A 25,728-nucleotide genomic window follows, 5' to 3' on the forward strand; every position below is an offset into this window, starting at 1 on the left:
TAGATCTCCTAATGCCCCATTCCGATAGTTTGAAAAAGTTCGCTTTTAAACTGTGCAATTTATTTAGATTTTATTTTTTAGAAAATACTTGCAGAAGGTGTTTATTTTATTTATTTATTTATTTATTTATTTATTTTAAAGTTTCACAGACTTCTGCGTCCAGGAACGAAAAAAAACCCCCCCCCCAAAAAAACCTCGGGAATGCCACACACCAAGCCCGTGTTCTGAACTGAACTGAAGGGTGATACATCTAGGCGCCTGGCATCCTCTTTCTCGATCAGATGTCATTCACAAATCAAGGTAAGTCACTTTCAACTTTTGGCACCGTCTTTAAGGTGACGGGATTCGCAAAATGAATACCAAGGTGTCAAAATGTGTTTTGCCACGCCAGTTAGTCACGAGAGAAGGCGAGGATTCATTAGAGACTCGCATTTACGGCGCCTGTTAAATAACTCCTTCTTCTTCTTCTTCTTCTTCTTCTTCTTCTTCTTCTTCTTCTTCTTCTTCTTCTTCTTCTTCTTCTTCTTTATACGATAAAATGTTTTTCTTAACCGACAATACAGTGTATAAAGATAAATAACTGTATATATACGTAGTTTTGTGGGAGCTTTTTTTTTTGGAAATGGGAATGTGGATTCTTACGCACATTGAAAACCTACGTTAGACTTAATAGGGCTTCTAAAAATGTGCCTTTAGGAATGAAAAAATGAAGGCTGAATCATTGCATTATCTTAATGGTCCTTTCATTTAATATGCACAAACACAGTTGCTGTTGAAAGTAAAATTGTATTCCAGATTGGAAACGTTGTTCCCAAGCAATAGTCTTAAAAACAGGGCCCTCTAAACAGTTTCAAGCCAGCGTCCGCTGCGCATTGACCTTAGACCTGAACATTGGAACGACTGAGCCCCGGTTGGCTCAGGTAAAAGTTTCTATCAGCTCCTAGAGTCAATTACAAAAAAGTTTCAGTCTCGCGATGTAGTTTGTGTAAAAAAAGAAAGAAAAGTCTTTAAAATACCTTTTTAAACCACTTTATTAAATCAATTATTAGCATTAATAACATGCATCTCAGTAATAGCATGTCTAATACAATTTGCATAATTATTTGTAATGCTATTTTGGCCCATTGTGCATATTTCTTATTTTATTGTATTGCGTTGTATTGATTTATTTTGTCACTTTTTATTTTAACTAATAAGGCCAATTCATGTATTCATTGTAAAGCTGTATCGATTAAATAATCATCTCACAGACCCTTTTGTGTTATTTTAAAACATTAATTTAGTGTTTTCAATTAAGTGTCCGACCCCCCCCCCCCCCCCCCCCCCCCAATTCCTTCAAAAGGTTAAATTAGCATCTGGCAAACATCAAGCATGGGCGTCCACTTAAACAGTCTGCTATACGATTTTAAAACTTTGAAAAAGCTATAATAAAGGAACACGGGCTGTCATGATGAAGTGAACATAAATCATAACAAATTGCACAACAACAGTAACAGCAACTGATTCTTTATAAATGCGCAACAAACAAATGTATGTCGTAAGTTTTGATCTACAATTGTGTTCTACATATGCAAAGAAATGCATTCTTGCATTACCAATATGGGTAAGATTTGTATTCCATATCAATTTCATTTTTATCATTCATATTTAAAAAATATGTTTTTTAATTAAAAAATTTGTAAGGGACATAATATATGACTTTGTGTGACGATTACATTTCGTTTATGATAGCTTTGAATATACATTACTGCTCGATTTCCTTTTCCTTTTATACCTATATCTTAGTGTGGGCGAATGCTATTGGTAAAAGAAAACAACACATACATACACACAGACAAACAAACAAGCAAACATCCATGGCTTATTATATGTATATATATATATATATATATATATATATATATATATATATATATATATATATATATATATATATATATATATATAATTTATTAAGCAATTACCTAAGTGAACTCGGTTCTAGCAGCTAAGCTTGTAACCTAAGTATAGAAATACTGTAGGTAGTATTGTTTTAACCATGCGGTACTGTGGGTGCCCCGGTTGGATAGGGGCCCATGCATTTATCAAAAGCGCAGACCACCCAGCGCGAGGGCAGGGGCAGTGGCGCGCCCCTCTCCTCTCCTCTGCTTTTAATTAACGCTGATGACTTCACTCTGAGAAGACCCTTCTTTCCACATACGCTCCTCCGCCGACAACCCCAACCGCTTCCCCCTCCCGCTATCTCGGTACCTCTGCGTACACACCGGTCTATTGTCTTTTGCAAACTGACTCCTAAACGTTTATGTAAGCCAGAAGGGGGAGTGACGGGACTTATTCTACTACTTGGTATAAAAAGAAGACTGGCATTTTGTTAACTTGTAAATGTTCAAGCTAAAAAGTGTCGACAGGGATAGAGCAGTATTTTATGGCCACTTTGGACAGTTCCTTGGCATTATCGGAGTGGTGCAGCAATAAATGTCCATAGCCCGCATCATATCGCATTCCTTTTCAAGCAGTTTAACCATTGATATGTATATATTAAGGGTATAACTGATCATGTTCATGCAATATATATATATATATATATATATATATATATATATATATATATATATATATATATATATTGCATGAAAAAATATATATATATATATATTGCATGAAAAAATCAAATAAATATCTCAGATGTTAATATAAAAGCTCCTACATGCACCATGGTGTCTTGCTAGTTCTGTCACATTACCAGTACTTAGTGCTTTGTGCGCTTTGTGTTTTAATGTCTGGTGTTTGAAGAGCAGTTTTGTTACATTTATGAGACATTTAAAACGAAGAGTAATGCAGAACAGCCAAAATGTCTTTAGAAACGTTTGTCAAATTATTTTATTTGTACTATTGCTTCATATTGTTGCACTGAGTGCTGTAGTTAAATGTGATGTGATGCCAAATCAAACAGTTTCTGCTTATTTAAAGACACGTTTTATTTTGAGTCTATATGCCTTTTAGATGTCCTTACCAAATACGCAAATAAACGAAGATATAGCCATACACCAAAAACGGTGAAAATGAAAGATTCAATCAGGATAAATGTTTTAACGAAGCAGATGTGATGTAATAACAGTACACCTGTAAGATAACACGTAAGATAATAAGTTGTTAGTATATCACATGACAATAAGATCACTGTTATATACAGTGATTGACCATTACTTGGCAATAAACAGCATAAGTTAGACACCTTAGGAAATTGGCTACTGCCACAAGCATATCTCAGACACGAAGTTTCTAGCCCACCCTTACGCAAGCCAGTCTATATAGTTTAAGTTCATTTTTTGGTCATTGCTAAGTTATTTTGTTCTGCCAGAGTCTCGAAGTTGCCCTCTTCCACTTGGCCCTTTATCCAAAAGCACACATTTTCCATGACGTTGTTCGGTGAAATATTTGACAACATTGCATCCCTTGGAATTTACAGCCACTTCGCTGAGAGCTTTTTTCAGTCTTTGGCATTAACATCACAGATATTAGCCATAAAACAGCCATGGCTTCCAGCTAACGTTATTAATTTCACAGGATTCCAACAATTGTTGCCTTTTGTGGTTCTTTCTTTAGTAATCTTTAAATTCAGACCAATTGCGAATGTTCTTATAAAAGCTTTTGAAATGTTTTCTGTAATTGCACTATTGTTTTTTTTTTGGATGTCTGATCCCTATAGTACTACTACTGCTACTAATATCTTCATTAGGGATCATATTTTAATATACACAATAAACATGATTTTTTTTAAAATCCAAACACCCCATCTTAACGCATATGCTACGAACAAACATCTTGTAATAAAGGATATTCTCTTCAATAATGAACTTAAACATATATGCTAGTCTATTTTTAAATATACAAAAACAAACAAACAAAAAAGCCTTTAAAAACGCAACATGTGAATACATTTAAATACAAATTAAACCTTTTTGCGCTGTTGTTGGAAATTACGTAGGCCTATATTATTATTATTATTATTATTATTATTATTATTATTATTATTATTATTATTATTATTATTATTATTATTAAATCATTTAGCAGACGCTTTTATCCAAAGTGACTGACAGAGACTAGGAGGTGAACTGTGCATCACAACTGCTGTTGCAGAGTCACTTACAATAGGACCTCGGTTTTACGTCTCATGAATGGTATAAGAACATAAGAACATAAGAAAGTTTACAAACGAGAGGAGGCCATTCAGCCCATCTTGCTTGTTTGGTTGTTAGTAGCTTATTGATCCCAGAATCTCATCAAGCAGCTTCTTGAAGGATCCCAGGGTGTCAGCTTCAACAACATCAAGGTTATATTTTAATTGTGGCGCTTCTGTCCGTATAGTGACGTTTAAAATAAAAACAACTTTAATAAAGATGCTGTTTTATTATGTTATGATAGCCAATTGGACCAAGGCTATTATTTCTGTTAGCTGGTGTTTTAAACCCTCCTCCCCTCATGAAGGACGCGGTGACATAATTAAAATGCAAGTCTTGTGAAATAAGCTGCTCTACAGAGGTATCTTTAAGGGTTAAAGATATTGTACATACACTGTAAACCAGATGTCCAAGAATTAAACACAGTTCTTTAGGCAACGCATTTTAAAATCATTTTTTTGTATTTATATACTTAACACTTTTATTTTGGTAACACCTGTTTCTTTGTTCCATCTAAAGCATATTCTCAGACAATTACAATAAAGGCGTGTTTCAAACCTGTTGCACAAAATTTGTGTTCAATGTTTAAACATTTGCTTTGACAATGTAGCAACGTTTTATATATAGACTTATCTTGTTATGTAAGCCTATATTTTTATTTGAAATTTTATTACTACAATATTTATCGATATAGGCTACACATTGTATATGTTTTTGTGCGTTATGTTGATCTGTTTTTTTTAAAATATTGTTGTATTTCATACCTCAAATACGCAAAACGTGCCCGAAACCCAAAACAATTTGGTTCGGATAAACACTCGAGGTCCTCGGATTTACAACAACTCATTTTTAACACCACCCTCTGTTAGGAAACCAATTAAATATATCATTTTATGGAGACAGAATATAACAAAACCTACAAAAATTATTGGATACATCTCTGAACGGGAGAAGATCCAAGAAAATCTTCCTTTCGTTGGTCGAAATAAAAGATGTCTACCTTATTTCTAATGTTCACTGTTCCTAACCAACCCCCCCCCCCCCCCCCCCCCCCACATCGATTGAAAGATACAAATTTAAATAGATACAGGATCATACAGATCTGAAACTTTGTCAAAATCTCTTTCAGCATTGGTTTAATTATAACCTTCAAACACCTTTTCAAGTCCTACAGAATATGCTATATTTAATAAACTTCTGCACTTTTTAGTGCTAATTTATTTCTGTATTCCGTGTGGAGTGATTTACAGCCAGAAACATCAATTTGAAAAAATAATATATATATATATATATATATATATATATATATATATATATATATATATATATATATTCAATACACTCAATAGGGATGAATTACTTGATTACAAGAAAAGGGAAGAGAGGGTTAAGAGAGTACCATTAATAATTACATATTTTCTAAATTATTACCCAATATTTCAAAAATAGTTTGGAAGCATTTATGTATACTTCGTAGCTTTCAGAAGGGATGCAAATTTGGCTGACATTTTAGTCCACAGTAAACATAAACGGGTCATAGATACATTAAGGGACATTGAAACCTGTAAAAACACATGTAAAATGTGCAAATATATTGGTAAAGATAAAAGTGAAATCGCAAATAAAGAAAACAAATATTCTGTCTTTAGAAAAAATATAATTAGATAATGTCCAGTAGAAGGACATCACAAAGACATTACATTCAAAGAGAAATAAATGCATGGTTGCCATGGCATCAAAAGCCTATACATACCTCCAATGTCTGTTTTCAAACACACTTTACCTTGACAAAGGCATGTTAAGCATACTGAAACGCTGGGAAGTTGGCTCTTTGAGCAAAAACTTATATATATAATGTGTTACTCGACTTTCCTTATTTGATCTATCAACACACTGCATTCCCATCTGTTTTTTTGTTACCTCTCTTTAATAATAACGTTGTGTAATCTGCCATCTATTTGTGAAATATATGAATGGATTTAAAGAAGACATAGAAAAATCTAGTCCAGTTAAAAAATGATCAATGCATGTAAGTGCCACACGTTTTTTCCAAGGTTCATGAAGGTTGACCAAACAACTTTATCTTTTTAGGATGTTCCCTTTTAAATAGTATTACAAGTTTATCAAGATATTTACACCAAAAATGAAAAATTGCAATTTTTTTGTTTGTTTTTATTTAAATATACATTTTACAAAACTAATGACAATGGTTAATTTAAGGACTTTTGTTTTTTGGCTGAATTGTATCACCTTTTATCAATTTTCTTTTATAAAATAGAAAATGATTACAAATTAACAAAAGCACAAGTGCATGTAGTCTATAAAAGCACACCACTGTAGCCATACCGCCACAACAGCAGCCATTGATAGGAAAGTTGAATCTCATACAATGTACGGATATTTTTAAACTTCTGTATGGCATACAGGGATGCGTAAATTCCTGACAATGGGGTTAATTCTAGTAGATTATTCACAAAATAAGATGTTTTATTAAAACGAGGAGCTGTTGTCGTTGTAAAGAAATTAACTCATTGTTATCCTTTATAATTGCAGTAGGGGGAGTTGTGTCTGTCAAGTTATACCCAGGGTTATAATTTAATGGTATTCTTTGCCAAACCAAAGTGGTTCAGGAAAAACATCTTAATTTTAGAACACTGCATGGGGTTTTAGACTGGTTGTCACTTTTTTGCCTTCTAAAATTGAAAATAGAAATCAGCTTCCGGCTCTAATCTTGTTGAGTTTTAGAAAAATTGTTCTCTTTTTTGCAGTAATTATATATTGTATTTATATTCTTCCCAAGTTTCCTGACACTTTATCCAAGATCTAAGCAACAGAGATTCCCCACATATGTTTAAATACAGAAAACATTATCTCTATATGAACATTAAATTGCCCTTAAATCTCGACCAGCAATAAAACATCCCTTTACAAACAAAATGTTATTTAAATATTTTATTAGGTAGGCAATCTTTGCATTATAAATTGTAGGTATCAAGGCTGCAGATTGCTCAGGGGCTCATCTCACGATAACACAGAAGAGTTCACGATCATTGTCACCACCAGATTTTGTCACGATGAACACGCGGCAGCTTCCAGTCTCTCTTAACAGTACCTAAATTCATCACCCTTATCATGTGATCGTGCTGTAGCATACAATGATGACGTCTATAATGGCAGGCTTTCGCTTAAGTGAACGTTTATTGCAACTAGCCGACTACGAGGTCGTCTGTGGTGTTGTTGACGATTCAATCACAGCAACAAGCGCCCTTGCTTAGTTCAGTGTTTACGTTCCCACAGTGCATTACAACATCCACTAACATGTCAAGAGTACTCGTACTCAATAGTAGTTGAAGAGCGACTGGAATTATGATGGTGTTCGGGAAACAGTACAGTTTGCAAACGTTGAACTTATGTAGATGCCAAGATGTTGGTTAGGTTACATTTGTTTTTTGGGAAACGGGCCTCTGAGCAGCAATATATGAACGGCATTCTCTCTCTCTCTCTCTCTCTCTCTCTCTCTCTCTCTCTCTCTCTCTCTCTCGTATTACTAAAGTCCTAATGCAAATAGCCTACTTGTTTAAATTTTATTTAAAAAATAATAAACTGCCGTCCTTAAACATGGCATTGGAAAGTATTCAAGTTGAAATACTTTCTACAAAGAAACTGCCAATCTTCCTTGGCCGAACGTTATTATTATTATTATTTCTTTCTTAGCAGACGCCCTTATCCAGGGCGACTTACAATTGTTACAAGATATCACATTATACATTATTTCACATTATTTTACATACAATTACCCATTTATATAGTTGGGTTTTTACTGGAGCAATCTGGGTAAAGTACCTTGCTCAAGGGTACAACAGCAGTGTCCCCCACTGGGGATTGAACCCACAACCCTCCGATCAAGAGTCCAGAGCCCTAACCACTACTCCACACTGCTGCCCTTATAATTATTATTATAATATATGTTTTTAAATGTCTCGTTTGTATGAACCGAAGACTATTAATATTTTACCAGACACAACAGCCTAACTTTAACATACATCTTAACATACACTATTCACCATTTCACATTTGGTTTTTAAAGCCATTCAGTAGAAACATACAACATACATAAATCAGTTTATCTATATTACTTATATATGTATATTTTACCTTTAACAAACTGAATCGCCATATAAAACCTGGTGCCTGAGACTTTTCTTTTTCATTTGAATTGCAATCTGCAATACCTATTATATTTGTGCTTTAGAAACCATGCCCACTGCCTGAAAAGGTTTGTAAATATAGTTGATCCATTTTGATTAAATTGAATAAGAAACCTGGTATCTTTTTCTCCTCTCCTGAATCCTTCAAAATTCCATATGTGGGTTAAAAACAATTCCATATTTTTGTTCAGACATATTACATTGTTGTGATATAATTGACAACAGTAAACAATAAAAGCAGGGGTACCCCTTCATCACTTTTACTTACTTAGTAGGTGGTCATGTATATTTTTGTTCAAGCGGTGTTTATGTTAATGAAAAAGTATGGGATTACAAACAGACCACTGATTACACTTATAGCGCTGCTGGATTGATTTGAAATGTGTACTTATGGGCCCCACCCTTTCATTTAATCAACATTAAGCTCAAAGTAACATTTTATAAATAAAAAAATAATCAATTAGATCATCTTGTTTCACAGAAGGGAGAGCGTGTGTGACGTCACACCAGGATATTCACTGATGTAAACACATGCAATAAGATGGCAGATGACAAGTGAGGGCGATGAATGTTTCTGAATGGTTAGTAGTAGACCTAAGTTTAGTCTAGTTTTATGCAGTCAACATATTGAATATGCTATTAATTTGTTAAATTAGCTCGATATCATTGCTATTTTATCCTACACATACAGTCTAGCCTGGCATAGGCAAATATGATCTAAGAATTTATAAAAATGTAAAAATCACAAACTACGAGCTTTAGCGGCCTCATTCCAATATTATTTTACCTAATTTAACATTAAGTAGTCCAAGATTAGTGCTAACCAGGGTCTGTGAAACCACTGGTAAAGTTATATTATTATTTTTTTTCAAAAAGTTCAAATGCGGCTTTTAGGCGAGAATGGGAGACAAGTCTGTAACTTCTTTTGCTGTTAGATCCCAATTAGGGAGAGTTGCATATTTGGTAGACAAATGCGAAAACCCCAAAACAAAGTTTTAACTGTAATAAAAAAAACCAAAAAAGTTACAATAAAACTATTACTATACAAACTTTCGAATGTATCCGAGCCTCAAAGCTGTTTACATCATGCATGGTTAAAATGGTTCTTGTTTGACAGTTAACAATACAAGTAAGCTATACTGTTTCCATTCCTATTGGTAGCCAAGACGGTCTGAACAACTGCATATACACAGACGTGGATGAAAGTTGTCACATAAATGTCAACTAACAGTTTTGGTCTACATGATCGCGGACTGCTCAAATTAATCTCGCTAATACTCATGTCAGCGCCTGGAGGATCTAACAGTCTTCAAACAGGTGCACCTTCCACATCCCTCTCTTTTAAACAAACTGACAAAAAGACAGTGACAGTGACTTTCTCCAAATGTAAACAGACTCAATGAACATGTACAAATTATTCTGTAATATATATATATATCACTTTAAATATTATATATACTGTATATTCTCTGAATATAGTATTCACTATAATAACCTCTACTCTTTTAACCATTATCTCAAAGAGAAGGAGATGTGATGCTTTTTATTGGACTAACTAAACAATAATTAATCACAAGATTTCAAGACCTCAAAGGTCTCTTCTTCAGGTGAAAGTAGGAAAGAGAGATTGATGTTTACATTCAAAGGTGGCATCAGAACAATTCTAATGCAAGGAAAAAAAGCTGTGTTGAAAAAAAAAAACAGGAGAGTGGCTGCATAATAAATAATGACAATAACAAAGACAAAAATAAATAAATACATTATAAAAATAAAATATAAAAATTAACTGTAAATACTAATACTGGGAAAGAAATAATAGTGAAAAAAATACAATAAAAAAATTAAAAATTAAAAATAAATTAAATAAAAAGTAAATTATATATATATATATATATATATATATATATATATATATATATATATATATATATATATACAATTACAGCGGTTGTTTCCAATACAGCTGGTTGTAGTATCCACTTGTCCCCAATAACAGAAACCGGTATGGCAGCACACTCCTGTAGATCCTTTAAATTACAAACAGTTCAACAAAGGTGAAACACTCGGTATCCCATTAAAATTAATCTTTATTATAGCCATTTTTTTTTTTTTTTTAGCATAAAACAAGCAATGCGTTTTGTCACTTCAGTGTCTTCATCGGGTTACAGACTGAGTAAACGTTGATTGTACGTAACAACTAAGGGTACTTTATTAAACACAGGTTTTACTTTGTATTCCAATAATTTTTCTCTTAGTATCCTGGTGGCACGTTCCATTTCTCTGTCAATCTGTTTTGGAGAATATCCTTGTTGGATGAAAGTATCACAAAGTCTGCAAAGATGCTTGTTTCTGTCAATAGTTTCAGAGCATGCTTAGTTGTTATGTACAATCCATCCCTACAACCTCTCCGCAAAATCATCCAAGAATTACACCCATTTTTAGCTGAAGATTTCACCCTGTCCAATATTTTCTTGGAAACACCTCTCCTATCCTACAGACAACCACCTAACCTGTCCCAGCTTATCATCCGGAGCAAACTACCAACTGACCTAAGCAATGCACAGAATGGAACTAAACCCTGCAATACCAACAGATGCAAAACCTGTCCCCATATCTCTACGCAGAATACCATCCTCACAACACAAGGGAAACTGGAGATAAAAGGATAATGTGTATGTATGTATATATATATATATATATATATATATATATATATATATATATATATATATATATATATAATGTAAATGATGAAACACACAGGAAAACCACGCCCAGTTTCGCATGGAAACCCACAATTCACGTGTAAATGTTAATGAGGGTGTTTATCCTTAACTATAAATATTGCAAGGGATCAGGTCAGTTGTTACTGTGGACTCCAAGATGGCAGAAAGTAGTGGCTGATGGGTGATTTTATGGTCAGCAGTGGAGTAGTTCACCTTAATGCTAATGTGGGCAGCCTTTTTATTATTGTTTTTTGCTGTGTCTGGTCTGTCATGTTGTATATATCTTGTGGGTTTACAGTTCTGTATAAAACCACTTACCACGAACTGCGTTATGCATTTGTTATAGTATTAAAGCAGCTGTTTGAGAATACCCTTGCTGTAAGAACTATGCTAAAGTTAGACATGAAGAGCAAGCGAGCTGCTTAACTGAATTAATTCCCATCCTTTTTTTGATCCCAGCTATGTCCAAAGACAACGTGCGTCTGTCCTCCACGTTAATAAATATAGTTTGTGAACTGGATGTCACAAGCCAGCTCGATCGCCGAAAACAGCGCAACAACATCCAAGTTGTTGATGCCCTCTCAGAACTGACCAAATAAAATTGCAAATGAACATATTGATTGTGTTTTATTTGTTCGCATCATTCATATTTAACACAGCAGTAAATCCAACACAAATTAAAGAAAGGATAGCATCTCTGAGAGCATGAGACTCAAATCGCTGCTGTCTAGTTGAAACTGGCGGCTGAGGTAACCTTCACAGTTGCCAAGTCCGCTTATAATAATTTTTTAGAGTCGCGGGTTGTAATTTGTATAAACACCCACTCTAACATGGGTTGCGCTTGTTTTGGGCTTGTTGTGAAAGGCAGTGCAACTTTTTTTCTTGTGAGGCTGTAACCTTCCCCGTCTGTCTCACAGGTAGCCACTGATTCCTGAACACCTAATTTTGTTGTTGACAAGAGTTTGTGCAAGCAGCAGGCAGTGGCAATTTGGGGAATTAATTAATGCACTTTAGTCTGTTTCATCAGTATCTGCCACCTCCCTTTCAAGTGCCCACTACCCGTATTTGCCCAAGCGCGATGTTGAATGCAGCTGTCAGACGGACAGGTAGGGTTTCTAAGCCAGGATAGTATATGCAGCATCACCTGATCCCCTATATGCTGTATTGCCTGAAAGAAACAGTAAGAACCTCACACTAACGGTCAAGCATGGTTTGGGGATGCTTTGCTGCATCAGGACCTGGACGCCTTGCCATCATTGAAGGAACCATGAATTCTGCTCTGTATCAGAGAATTCTACAGGAGAATGTCAGGCCATCCGTACGTGAGCTGAAGCTGAAGCGCAGCTGGGTCATGCAGCAAAACAATGATCCAAAACACACAAGCAAGTCTACATCAGAATGGTTGAAGAACAAGAAATTTAAAGTTTTGGAATGGCCTAGTCAAAGTCCAGACCTAAACCCCATTGAGATGTTGTGGCAGGACCTGAAACGAGCAGTTTATGCTTGAAAACCCACAAATGTCACTGAGTTGAAGCAGTTCTGCATGGAGGAGTGGGCCAAAATTCCTTCACGGCGCTGTGAGAGACTAATCAATAACTACAGGAAGTGTTTGGTTGCAGTTATTGCTGCTAAAGGTGGCGTAACCAGTTATTGAGTCTAAGGGGGCGATTACTTTTTCACATGGGGGCATTGGGTGTTACATAACTTTTTTTAATAAATAAATGAAATATGTATCACATTTTTGTGTTATTTGTTCACTCAGGGTCCCTTTTATCTAATATTAAGTTTTGATTGAAGATCTGATAACATTCAATGTCAAAAATATGCAAAAATACAGAAAATCAGACAGGGGGCAAATACCTTTTCACAGCACTGTATTCAGATTCATTTTCAGATTCATTTTATACCTCCGAGTTAATTTTTAATTTATGAGTCGTCAGATAAATTACTTGGAACCGGATTCAATACTAACGACAAGCCAACCCACCTGACATTTGAAAAACAATTTGGTCAAGAGCAGTAAAACACATTATTAACCAAGCAGGCACAGGGAATTTTGCTATATTACAGCAGCTTAGATTCATTCGAGTACCAGTTCTCTGCGCATGGAAACCACATTTTCACTAAATGTCCCTAGTAGTCTTCAAAAACAGCACTTTACACATAGCTAATTTACATATCAACACCCACCATTCCCATTCATTTGCATGATTACTCGAGTAAAATAAACTGAGCGAATGGAAACCCAAAAAGAATTTTACACAAGACATTTTTCTTGTGTAAATGTCTCGAGTTAAAAAAAAAAACTTGCATGGAAACCCCATGACTGATAGAACTGGCAGTTGTTCCTTTCTAGAATGTTATGGCTGGTTTAAAAGACCCTGATTAGCACTAATCCTGTACTATCTCCGATTACTTCAGCTAAAGTCGTCCACAATTAGGGCTAATCAGCATCTATGAATCCAGTCTTGAATGTAGATTAACAAATAGAGTGAATTGGATTAATCCAGTACCGGTATATCAGAAACTCATTATATGACAGAAAACTTGTTTGAATAATATTCTTTCGCAGAATTCATTATTTTTTTTAAATAATAATATGATTTCATTTAGTAAAAAAAAGGTAAATATTTGAAGTTATTCATGTTCATGACCACAAATATAGCAGAGGCTGAAGCGGTTCAAGTTCTCCTGCTTGCATGGACTCACTTCTTTGCTGCTCACTTGTCAAAACCACTTGAAAGAAAAAGAAATATTCAGAGAAAAAAATACCTTGCAGAGAAAATATAGCAACCCCTCTTTGATGATGTCTGGCTTGGCTATAGGCTTCATTCACAGTAAAAACTAACAAAGCATTTTCCACATTGGGCTAGATTCTCAAAGCTATTTTCTTCATTCATTGTATCATCTCAAACCATCTAATATCTTGATTATACAACATGCCCTGTAATGGGGAAATTAACCAAATGGTTTTGTGACAGATCTTATGATAGCTATCATTGTGACCCTAGAGTATGGGTGCATCCCATTTATATTTGTTGTTTAGTACCCCAGTTTTTTTATCGGGTACATTTTTCACCACCCATGTTTTATAAATATACTGTAGTTAAGTACAGAAAAGTATGGAAATATTTTTAAATAACAAGAAAAAGGAATGGTGTTCTAATATTTATAAGGGAAACTAAAGGATAACGTTTGTAAATCAACAATCAGAATAATTATTTTGCAATGAATCTTTAAAGTTTCATACAGCAGTACTTTGTTCTCCAAACCGACTGAAGTCCTGCTTTTACTTTAAAAAGAGAAAAAAAATATCAATGTAGATAGTTAAATCTCATAAAACTAATAAAGTACTGTATCTGATTCTTCAGTCAAGGGTTATGGAAGTACTGTACCAGTCACATTGCAGGTACATTGGCTTCACAACGCTCTTTGAAAGCTTTGTTTTGGCACAAGGTTTTTAACAAGCCAGGTTTACTCAAGGCTCAGATTTCAACCAAACTTGTTCCCAGCTACCCTCACTGTAAATAGAAAAACAGTTTACCAGAGAAGCAGGTGGTTGTCATGGATACCACTTACATGATACAGGCTCAGACTTTGAGCATTCCTTATTCAGATGTTGCTAATGATAATTGAAAGATATGGATTCAAAAGGTTGGGTATGGGTATAGTTCCTCCTGCAAAATACCACAGAAACCACTATAAAATTGCCATTTTCCTTCTCATGCACTGCATGCATGCTTTTCAGCTCAACATATTGCTAGGGAGTGTTGGCTGAAAGAAACCATTGTGATTTCGGTTTGTTTCCCTCTGTAACTAGAAAAAGGTCCATTCATGTACATTAATTATGGATTGGGAGTGAAGTATCATAAGCATGAATTCGACGTGAACATATAAAACCACAACTGGTGCAGGCTAGTTTGTAGATGGCTTTGAAACAGAGCTTAATCTGCACAGAAAAATAAACATATTTGCATATAGATTTACATATTCTGCAAGCCAACGCAGGCGCTGTGCTTTTTTTTTTTTTTTACTCGGCCTGGTAAGACTGCTATATAATTATATGTTTTTAGATACAGAGGTTTCATTTCAAGATAAATAGAAGTCTCATGGATGCCATATCCAAATAACATAATTTTACTGTTCAATGTGTCTTCCAACAACTCTCATTGGCCCCTTGTGAAAAGTTACTTATTTTAAGTCACTGAGAACCCCAGACAAACTACCACCTACCAGAAACCAGCACAAATTATAGAAGGTTTCCTTGTAGGCTGATTTCAAGCTGGTTGAAATAACAGACCAGTTGCTTTAATTACAACTGATGGACCCTGAAGGCTAGGCTGAAAACAGCAGGCTCGACAATCTGATCGGATTGGTGTATCAGTGTGAGGTACAGGAACAAAACAGACACACATCCACAACACAGCCAGGTTATTGGGTGCATGTCTTTTACTGGCTTGGAATTCATCTTCATTATGGAGCCAGAATCTTCTCATGACAACTTATACAAACATTGAAAGGGAGCTTGAAGGGAATCTTTCTTGAAATTGTCAAAAGGCTTTTTATTTCCACCTGCTTATTCCACTTTCCGTTGGCCGATATTTAACAATGCAAGTGGAAAATTTGGATAGCACCACATGACAGTTGCTAGATTAATACAGGATTGCATTTGTCCTTTCCACATCTATAAGGGAAGCAGTGTATTTCCCTTTAAAACATGGTTTAAAAGAACTTAAACTGCTGAGCAGTACTTTTTTTTTTAATGAGTGCCTTTCCCTAGAAAAGCAACTTGGCAAGCTAACATAAACAAGGTTTTCACTACTCGTAAATCAATTCACCACTACATGAGGCAGGATAAATCAAATTTATAATACTCCATTAGAATCAACCCACAGTTTTAAATAGGATACTACAGTGAATTCAGATTATGAAGGGTTCTATACAGTACTGCCCATCTAATTTTCAGGCTTCCCCAAATCATATTAAAATGCCATTTATCATACTAAACCTGTCATGCAGATTAGGAAACAAATGGCTGAAAAATATTTCTCAATTCATGGTCTGCCATTTTAAACATAAGATGCTCTGGCACTCCGTTGTATTGATATGCCTCACAGCCCATTTGTGTGCTGTGATACCCAGGGCCTGGCATTGCTACTGCTACATATACAATGTCTGAATGGGGAGTCACTGGCCTGTGAAAAGGAACTGGTGGAGTGGATGAAGGAAGGAAGGTAAGCAAAGAACATTGACCACATATCATTCTCAAAATCACAATTCCCAGTTTGTTTATGGACAACATTCTTTATTGATGCACGCTTTGCATGAATTAAATCATTAATTACACTGTGATCTTTTGTGTGGACCCAGTGTTCTATATGACAGTATATTTTAACCCTGACATCTCTAGTGTCTTTTAAAGATGATGATGATAATTCTGATGATGTGGAATTCAAGAAGCAGGTACAGAAGAAAGCACCAATTACATAAAGGCATAGTGTGTTGTCTTGCCTGATGAATCTTAATTGGGTCTATTTTAATGATACCTCTACACTACTGGAAAACCTTATAGTGAGCCTCATCCCACTGTATCTTATTTGATCAGATTTAATAGTGACTCTTTTAAAAGTAAATAGCTATCTTGAAATAATAATGGAGCCATGTGATTGGCTTAGTATAATACATGCTGTGATATTCATCTATTGTTTATAGGTTCGTCTGGTCCTGAACGAAACATTTCATGGTACTGAAGTGCTAAAAATACATTAAAATCTTAAACATAAGATGTTTCTATGTGTGTCTTCTGTCGAGTTCTGTCTGAGTACAGTAACTGTAACTGTAAATGACAGCATTGAAAAAGGAGAAGCTGTGTCTTAAAAGCTAGCTGAGCAGAATACTTATCTTTCAGCAATACAGTAATGGTATATCTTATTTTTTTATATTTAGGTATATACAGTACTCATATACCCTTTTTTCTATACTGTCTGTATCCAATTAGCATAAGCACGTGCATGATATGTAAGTCTCTGCAGAGTCATTGCAGGGTTGGAAATATGACTTCCAATACATATTTCTTAGCGACATTACAGTATTCCAGGTGAGCTTATATATACCAGAGCTTGTTACCTATATACTGTGGCTAAGTAATTCTTACAAAAGTTAATGTGGAACACTAACAGCAGTGCAGCAGTGTGGAGTAGTGGTTAGGGCTCTGGACTCTTGACCGGAGGGTTGTGGGTTCAATCCCCAGTGGGGGACACTGCTGTTGTATCCGTGAGCAAGGTACTTTACCTAGATTGCTCCAGTAAAAACCCAACTGTATAAATTGGTAATTGTATGTAAAAATAATGTGAAATAATGTATAATGTGATATCTTGTAACAATTGTAAGTCGCCCTGGATAAGGGTGTCTGCTAAGAAATAAATAATAATAAATAACACTAGCAGCTTGAACTGCAGCATATGTCTTTTTTCAATCCCTGCATAGGCAAATGGACTCCATTGACATTTAGTAGGATTTATTTACAATTTGTTAAAGGTGTTGTAGATAATGAAACAATTCCAAAAACTTATCTGTTGCGCATTTCCATTATCTGCAGAGGTCATATGTGCAGTTTTGAAAGAAGCACCTGTATTTTCATAAAAAAAAGATATCTGCTACCATATTAGGTTCAATAAAGCTTTCAGTTTGCATGCTTACTTTCAGGTTTGTAGGTAGTCTGTTCCACTTGCACTTCCCAGGCTATTTCAACTCACCCTAGGTAAGTGAGACACCACATGACAAGTCACAGACATTTAAAAGTGACGACACTAACTGAGCCACTTCATTCTTTTTCGTAGACAGATTTTACTTTTTTTTCTGCTACTTTAGGTACTTTGACTAACCTTGATAACTCAATTGAAAATGAAACTGCATGAAAAACAACAACAAAGAAACATCATGTAGTGTAAATAATGATATTCTAGTAGCTATTGTTTATGTTCTCATTTTGAAATGTTTAAAGACAGAATTTCCATATAGCCCCCCAACGCAATCTTTTTCTGTGCAAATAAGTAGGATTTGCCCATATAAAGTCACTTCCGGCCCTATTTTGACAAATTATGTTCTCAGTCTTGCCCATGAATGGACAGCCTAGCATTCTCACTCTAGCATTATAAGACGTCAAGCAGTAGTTTTTATAATAATTTCGTTTTTAAACTTAAGTTTGGAAGGTTGAATAGCCTTCAACACATTGCACCAATTAACCAGTACCAGTAATTTAGAATTTAGAAATATCTCCCATCTCCAGCCTTGAAGTTACCACTAGGTCTAACTTTCTCCAAGGGGATGGGATTGTCTTAATTGAGTTCACATGGCCATGCAATATCCCCTGGGCCAAATGGGGTAGAAACTAAATGTTATTGTGACACAACTGCTCTTCTGTCCTTTGTGTGCGGTGGACAGAGGTTCACCACCTAAAGCTCATCAGATATACTAACAGCCATCACTTTGTAGTCTGCGACATCAATTTGGCTGTCCAATGTATAGGACCTAATGGTGGTATGAACCCTTTTGAATCAAAACCTTATTTGCACATGATTTATCTTTCTAGTGCTTTACCCAAGGTACCTTTAACTCTGTCTCAGAAAGACGTTCAACTGTTTTCTGACATTTCTGCGTAACAAGACAACATACAGGATTCTCTTGTGTCATTTATGAACAGGAAATGGAAACTCTCCAGAACATGTCCCTTCATTCCTTTCTCAGATGCTCATGCTTGTCCTCCACTGAAAAGGGTTTTCTGTCTACCTTCCAGTAAAACTGTAAGTTCAGTGAGTGGCTCAGCTCCAGACTATGCTTTACCACAAAGCATAGTCTGGAGCTGAGTTTGTAATTACTCTACTGTCTGAGAAGTATGCAGTTTGATCTTCATTTCCCCCTTTTAACAGCAGCCACAATAATATACAGCTTTTTTTTTATTGTTACTGGTTGCTAACTCTATGCATATTGCATCTGATATCATCTCTGCTTCCAAGCAGGAACCCTTAACATTACTCTGTAATGGGGCTTCATGCTATGGGTGCAATTCTCAAAAAAACAAAACAAACAAACAAAAAAAAACATGGCTTTTCAGTGGTCAGAATGTTTAGAAATACTTTTAGGAATATACCTTAACAATGACCAAGAAATTGTTATGTAGTTATGTCTTGTATTAAGTAAACCGAGAGATGCATTCAATTAAATTAGGTCATAATATGCTGTCAAAGTTTTCAGCATATCCTAGGTTGGGAAATGGCTCACTGCTTCCATCGTATATTATACCCTGAACAAATCAGACATTAAATACTGACTTATATAAATATTCACTATAATATAACAATACTGGGTTAATAGACACAATGTATAGGCCTAGTTATATTAATAAAATGCATATTACTTATAGCGTCTTTTATAAGGTACCAAATAACAAAATAACAACAAATTTGATAACTGATGTTTATTCTATTTTGCATTTTATGCAATTCTAGCATTAAATAATGTCACACATTTACCATTTACTTTAGTTCTGGTACTTTTTAAAAGATGCTGAAAGGATAGAAGTAATTAAAAAGTATTCCTATGGAAGTAAAAAAAAAAAAAAAAAAGGCTAAATTATATTTGGATGCTTGACTTAGCTTTACCTCAAAGTACCCTGCTTCCCTGACAGAGTCTGTGGTGAAACACTGCTGCCATTGCACAAATAAACATGGCAAACTGAGACACTGTATTTCACTCCCCTAGCTTCCCTGAAGACCTCGTCCATCCCATGTCAAGCTGAAGCTGGGTACATGACTTCTTCCTTTGGGATTACAGTTAACAATGTCCCTGTACTGACTCTTTTTCTTCTTTTACCCCGTTCCTCTTCACAGGAGGTCCTTCCCTCTGCACTAGTGGATGCAAACTGAATAGCATGATGCCCCCTGATAGTGCTCTACAAATTTTTTTTTAAAAATCCATGGCAACAGCAACGAAGAAGCAAAACAAACACAGCAGCAGTGTGAGAATACAGTAGAGTATTAAACAACCAAAAGGTAAGAAAAAAGGTTAGAGTACGAATATAAACCAGTTGTCAGAGAACTTGCAGACTGGATGATTAAAAACACTGTAACCTGTCTGTCACCAAAAGTTGGAAGTAATATCCCCTATCCCACAAAGAACAAGTGGTAAATTAATGAAATGCTTCTTTTTAAGGAATTCAATAATATCATATTGACACCCGAAATATTTCTGTTCATTGAATTCCTTTTAACTATTGACAGCTGAGATCCAAAGAAATCAAGTGTTACATTTTAGATAACAGTAATAACCAATGAAAACAATGTACAGGGTCACAAGAGCATATACAGGTTTATGTGCTTGAGTTTCAATGTGTGGTGCCTCCACTAAAATGCATTCTGGATCCCAGCAACATAAAACCTACTGTATTTGATTTAGAATGAAAATCCCAACATTAATTTTCATAGTTACAGGATACAGGTTAATCAGAAACAAAATGCACATTTCAAATCTTCTGTGACACAATAGTGACAAAGCTCAGTGGAACTTGTGAATAAAGTTCCACTGTCATTATTTTACTAACAGTAAGGCTCAATGTTAAATTCCATTTCCAATCTCTTTGTGTTGGTATAGTACGTGAATGGGGTACAAGATTAAATTTACTAACCCTCCACAGCTAGTTTAGGAATTACATTCATCATAGACTCCTAACTTCCTACAGATGTTTTGGATTGCGTTTGGATATAATCTGATGAAATGCTGATTTTATACACATTTGATAAATATGTACGATTATGATGACTCTCCATATGTGATTGCACTGGTTATTTGTTTTTTGGATATTCAAAAAAGTATATTGGTGGATTGCACCTTCCTGATTTATTCTATTTCTTGTAATCAGGGCAGCAGTGTGGAGTAGTGGTTAGGGCTCTGGACTCATGACCGGAGGGTTGTGGGTTCAATCCCCGGTGGGGACACTGCTGCTGTACCCTTGAGCAAGGTACTTTACCTACATTGCTCCAGTAAAAACCCAACTGTAAAAATGGGTATTGTATGTAAAAATAATGTGATATCTGCTAACAATTGTAAGTCGCCCTGGATAAGGACGTCTGCTAAGAAATAAATAATAATAAATAATAACGCCTCAACCCAAATTGGAATTGTCTTAATATTACATTTAATAATGCAGTCTCAAATTATTTTATTACAATAATAGGCTGTGTGGGCCAGTGGTTAAAGAAAAGGGCTTGTAATCAGGAGATCCATGGTTCAAATCCCGGCTCAGCCACTGACTTGTTGTGTGACCCAGAGAAAGTCACTTAACCTCCTTGTGCTCTGTCTTTCGGGTGACATGTAGTTGTAAGTGACTCTGCAGCTGATGCATAGTTCACACACAGTAGTCTCTGTAAGTTGCCTTGGATCTGCTAAATAAACAAATAATAATACCACACCAAACTTGTAATACACAGCCCTTCTACATCTGACTGTGCAGTAGTTCTTCTACATCAGAACTACTGCACAGTGAAAAAGTCAGCAGAGCTTTGTTATCCTGTCCATTTTACCCTCCGTTGGAAGGTTGGCAGACCAGGGGTTTGCTAGCTAGGCTATGTTTTGCAACATATTATCAAGTAATCAGTCCTCACCACATTCTGTTACCAAAACCCCTTAATTCCAGTTAAAGCATGTAGTTTTAGGTATAATTAAAAACTTTTGAACATTGTTTATTTTCAATGTGATTCCTGCAAAGATTTTGTTCCCATCAAATCCTGTAGTTTTTTGCATCTCCAAATTTTTTAAATTTCTTTTACCCAGCCACACATTCAGAAATAGGGTCCAATTGTGCATCTAATTATCACAGTAACAGTTTGGTTAGAGAGAACCATATTTTGGTTAACATTTTTCAGTGTCTTACTCACTATGAAAAGAAAAACAGATGAAGTTAATATAGTAGCATCAAATTAAAGAGATCAACAGTTGGAGCTGAATGTAATGCTTTTTTTTTACTTTTACATATATATTTTTTTAAAAGTGTATTAAATACAGTAATTACTGTGGTTAAAATACAAAATGTTATAAATATGTAATTAAAAAAAAACTACAGTTCATTCTACGAAATGACTAATTTGTTTAAACAAATGTGATTATGCCACCAGTATATAAAAAATGTACTTTAAATAGAAAAACAAGGCTTTGGCAACCTACTTCTCAGAGTGACATTGATACAGAATGCTACCTACTATCTCAAGTTTAGTACCAGATTATAATATGGTGACTTTTAACACGTTTCAATTCAATCAGAGATTTGAAGTATTGCTTAACTTAACTTTTTTTTAGCACTGTTCCTTCCAATGGGTCATGGCCAGATATCAAAGTTAATATATTTTTTTTTATTTTAAAAGTTGGGTTGAGGTGTGACATGATCAGATTTAAAAAGTCAGACGTGAACCGAACTTTTGGAGACTAATTCTACTGACCTATAGCTATAACTCCCAAAAAGGAAGCAGGTTATATTAGTGGAGGGTAGTGCATAATACAGACATCCTGCTCCAGTTTTTCCCTATTTGCTGTGAGTAAACTTGAAGCTACAGCAAGAGTCACACAATGACAAGAGATTGTTATCAGATCTTTTGTATGTTTGGGTAAAATTGGAATAATCTATCATCCATATGTAATGTCAATCTGAATAATTATGCCTGAAATTATTCTATGAATAATGGTAAATGAATACCTCAAAAATGTAACCTGTTTACCTGTCATTCATTCTTATTTTTTGAAGTTGCATTAGAACCATTGATCTGATTGTGCTGTAATTCTATACAAATCAGTTAGTTATGAACTTGTTTAACAGAAGTATCTTTCGTAAGGCACAGTGCAGATACTATGACAAAGTGTCTATCTACGGCAACGGCTGCAGATATTATTTTTCCATATAAGAAACTGAAACTATTTAATTAGTTATCTTGAAGTTCTATAAAGTTACTGGAAGTGCTAAAGAAGCAGCAAGAGGTCCTGAGCCCAAGAAAAGGACCAGTGATATTATTGATAGTGCAGGAGGCTGTGTGGTCCAGTGGTTAAAGAAAAGGGCTTGTAACCCGAAGGTCCCTGGTTCAAATCCCGGCTCAGCCACTGACTCATTGTGTGACCCTGAGCAAGTCACTTAACCTCCTTGTGCTCCGTCTTTCGGGTGAGACGTAATTGTAAGTGACTCTGCAGCTAATGCATAGTTCACACACCCGAGTCTCTGTAAGTCGCCTTGGATAAAGGCGTCTGCTAAATAAATAAATAATAATAATAATAAAATACGACGTTTGCCTTTAATTGAATGAATTTAATGCTGTATACCTAAATGTATAAATATTTCAGTTTATTCTTGTATTCTTTTCCCTACACAGGTTTACCACATTGCTTAAATGCACACTGGCAGGATTTACATCAGCTTCCTACTGTGATGATTGTATGTCACAGCGTTTCAAGACATCACTCAGAATGCAATTTAAATACATTTTCATGGAACAGTGATTGGATTTTAGATTTTTTTTTTAAAACATTACATAAGGAAGCAAAGAAGAAGGACGTCCCTTGGTTTTGGAATGCACGATGGCATTCTTCACAAGAACAATATATTTCAATGTACATGGGCTTTTCACAGAAGCTGTTAGAATTGTACTGTTTTTTTTAGTTTGTTTAAATATATAAAAACAGATTGTTTGCTTGTTTGTTTTGTTTAATACTTGATACATAAAAAACAAACGGTCAAATTTACACTACGTTTTTTTCTTAAAGGAAAACAAAAAAAAAACTGTTAATAAAAAACTTGATTTGAAGGTTCCTTTAAACCAGGGGTGTCAAACTCCTTGAGGGCCGCAGGGTCTTCTGGTTTTCATTCAAACTTAAGCTCTCAATTAACATAATTGATCTAATTATTTGTTGAATTTGACATATTTAATATTTTTCAAGGTCTTACAGTTGATGATTTTAAAAATGCACTTGATTCAAGGTACACTACCTATGAAATATTTTGAGGCCTGAAGAGAAGTGTTAAATGTGTCCAGTTGATCAAATAATTAGACCAATTAAGTAATTGAGAACTTGGGTGGAACGAAAGCCAGAAGACACTGCGGCTCTCCAGGAACTGAGTTTGACATCCCTGCTTTAAACAACCTATATGTATTCTTTATTATTATTTATTTCTTAGCAGATGCCCTTATCCAGGGCAACTTGCAATTGTTACAAGATATCACATTATACATTATTTCACATTATTTGTTTCATACAATTTTACATACAATTACCCATTTATACTGTTTTTTTTTTTTTACTGGAGCAATCTAGGTAAAGTACCTTGCTCAAGGGTACAGCAGCAGTGTCCCTCACGTGGGATTGAACCCACACCCCTCCGGTCAAGAGTCCAGAGCCCTAACCACTACTCCACCACTAATTTTATTGTGATATGGGATCGGTTAACATCATCTGGTTGCAATAACCATACCTTAGGCACCTCTCAGATTTCCCTTCAACTGCAAAGAGAAAGCAGTGACATCACAATTTGTCAAGTACTTCAGACACTTAAAGGAATTCCCATCAAAACATAAACAAATCTAAATATGGCAAAACTATTTGCAAGCTAATGGACTAAATAAAGACTTATGACAATAGTTGGATTTTGTCATTTATATATTAACGGCAAAGCAGTAACTAATCTAGCTATAGGATGGCATGCTTTGGTGTATGAGTAACAGATTGACTACCTCTGTCTGTTCACTTCTACCAGAGGATATTCCCTCATACACAGATGCTTGTGGTCCTATAAGCCTATAGTTTAATAAAAGGGCATTGAAACAGGTAAGCAGCAATCCACAACAATGTATTTTAAAACAAGTAGTGTTATGAAATATGATGGGATTCATTGCATCTGTAGAAATGCCATTACAACCCAATAATTCAATTTTGCATATTGTGTTACCCTGGACAGGCCATATTGTCTAGCGAAGTGAAATATCGAGACTGAAGCTGCAACAACCTCAAGCATTCTGCTGTGCTCTCTCTGATGGGCTTATCGTTGTGTCTTCAGTAACGTGTTGCCCTGAATAAAACATGAAAAGCCTGGTTATAATTGCAGTGGCACTCTGCAGTATAAAAGCTGCCCAAGGCAAGTGCTTGATGGATGTGATGAATGGTGATTTGGTAATGGTCCATATATTAGAAAAATAGAAGTTTTAAAAGCTTAAACTCATTTTGTTGCTATGGCTGATTTGATTCAGGAATCAGTCAAGCAACAGATGTTTTATTTTGGGAATTTCAGTGGGCACACACCGTTCTAAACTGATATTTTTGTACCTTTTATTTAGAATTGCTATCTTTTTATTTTATTTATTTATTTATTGCATTTATATAGCGCTTTTTATACAAAAGTATCGCAAAGCACTGGACAGTACATAGCAGAAAAAAAGAACAAACCACAATACATTTGCATAGCATGTCACACATACAACTGTCATAATCGACCATTTAAATAACATTTAAATAACAGTATACACATAATACAAAAGCAACAATTTTAAAGTTACGTTAAAACCCACTAAGATAAGAAAGGCA

At 35.1% G+C, this 25,728-nt stretch overlaps 1 long non-coding RNA gene across 1 annotated transcript; it reads left to right on the plus strand.

The window, feature by feature from the left end:
• On the plus strand, positions 1–23,845 carry LOC117424277 (uncharacterized). The gene is made up of 3 exons (XR_004547888.3): positions 1–300; positions 20,007–20,168; positions 23,526–23,845. It is a non-coding gene; the product is annotated as an uncharacterized LOC117424277 (long non-coding RNA).
• The last annotated feature ends 1,883 nt before the right edge of the window (positions 23,846–25,728 follow it).

Source organism: Acipenser ruthenus, chromosome 19, assembly GCF_902713425.1.
Source record: "Acipenser ruthenus chromosome 19, fAciRut3.2 maternal haplotype, whole genome shotgun sequence".
Classification (NCBI taxonomy): Eukaryota; Metazoa; Chordata; class Actinopteri; order Acipenseriformes; family Acipenseridae; genus Acipenser; species Acipenser ruthenus.